Genomic DNA, 1,363 nt, shown 5'->3' on the forward strand with positions numbered 1-1,363 from the left:
GCCAGACATATATTTTGATGCCTGTCTCTTTCAGATGTGGCTTATCCACACCTCTCAGTGCATTGAATCAGTAATTCTGCTAGCCATGGCCCTGGACCACTATGTGGCCATCTGTGATCCCCTGAGACATGCAACCATCTTTACGCACAAACTTCTCACTCAGATTTGAGTTGGAGTGACACTCAGAGCAGCCCTCTTTGCAGCTCCATGTCTCATCCTCATCAAATGTCAGCTGAAACACTACTGGACCACTGTGGTTTCCCATTCATACTGAATCGTGAAGTTGGCAGCAGAAGACGTTCAAATCAACAAGATCTATGGTCTGTTTGTGGCTTTCATTATCCTTGGATTAGATATAGTTTTTATCACACTCTCTTATATCCGAATATTTCTAACTGTCTTCAATCTGCCTCAGAAGGAAGCTAGGCTCAAAGCCTTCAACACCTGCTTTGCCCATATTTGTGTCTTCCTTGAGTTTTATCTCCTGGGTTTCTTCTCCTTCTTTACACACAGGTTTGGGTTCCATATTCCACCCTACATTCATATTCTTCTGTCCAACCTTTTATCTGCTTGTCCCTCCTTTGCTCAATCCTATTGTGTATGGGGTGAAGACCAGATTCGAGATCTGATGTCCAAGATTTTCCACTCTAAGGCTCCATCTTGATTTTTCACTATCTCATTTTATTTCAAATAACAGCAACAACAACAACCACAAAACAGTGAAAAAATGTTCTTGTGAAAGTCTATGCTTTTTCAAGTTGTGTAAAGGAATATGTAGTTACAGTTTTGCATTCAAGACAGTAAGGCTCTGATTCCTATTTTTAAATTCTCACATCTTTTGGATACAAAAGTAGTTGAAACACACAGAGCTAATCATAATCTAGTCCACACATGACATCGAAGACAGAAATTATGAGTACATTTTGGAAGCTCAATCAGCTGTTAGTCACTAAGACAGACATTTCTTAAATCAAATTAAATGTTAATACTTTGGCCTCTGTTTAAAAACATCAAGTGGCATGTTTTCCTACTATATAAGAAATTCAATATATTATGATTCTAAGTATATGAAACTAATTCTGTCATTTCTCTGCTATCATTTATGATCGTACTCATCGTGCTAAAGTTCTTTCCTAAGTGATCATGAATTAAACGGTGAGAGGAGGTTGAGATTCTTACTGTATGCATCAAAATATAATAATAATTTCTTCTTTCCCCACAAAATATTTCACACAACCTACTTAATGTAAATTAAATTCCAATAGAGAAATTTGAATGGAGGACAAATGAAATAAATATGGAATGTTTAACAGTGAGCCTACTTTCTTATTTTGTGTTAAGACCTTACACGTAAGTAAAATAA

General features: G+C 36.7%; 1 pseudogene; it reads left to right on the plus strand.

Annotated features, from left to right (window-relative positions):
• The first annotated feature begins 7 nt into the window (after positions 1-7).
• On the plus strand, positions 8-1,006 carry LOC117797658 (annotated as a pseudogene).
• The last annotated feature ends 357 nt before the right edge of the window (positions 1,007-1,363 follow it).

Source organism: Ailuropoda melanoleuca, unplaced genomic scaffold (assembly GCF_002007445.2).
Source record: "Ailuropoda melanoleuca isolate Jingjing unplaced genomic scaffold, ASM200744v2 unplaced-scaffold10851, whole genome shotgun sequence".
In the NCBI taxonomy this organism is placed as follows: domain Eukaryota; kingdom Metazoa; phylum Chordata; class Mammalia; order Carnivora; family Ursidae; genus Ailuropoda; species Ailuropoda melanoleuca.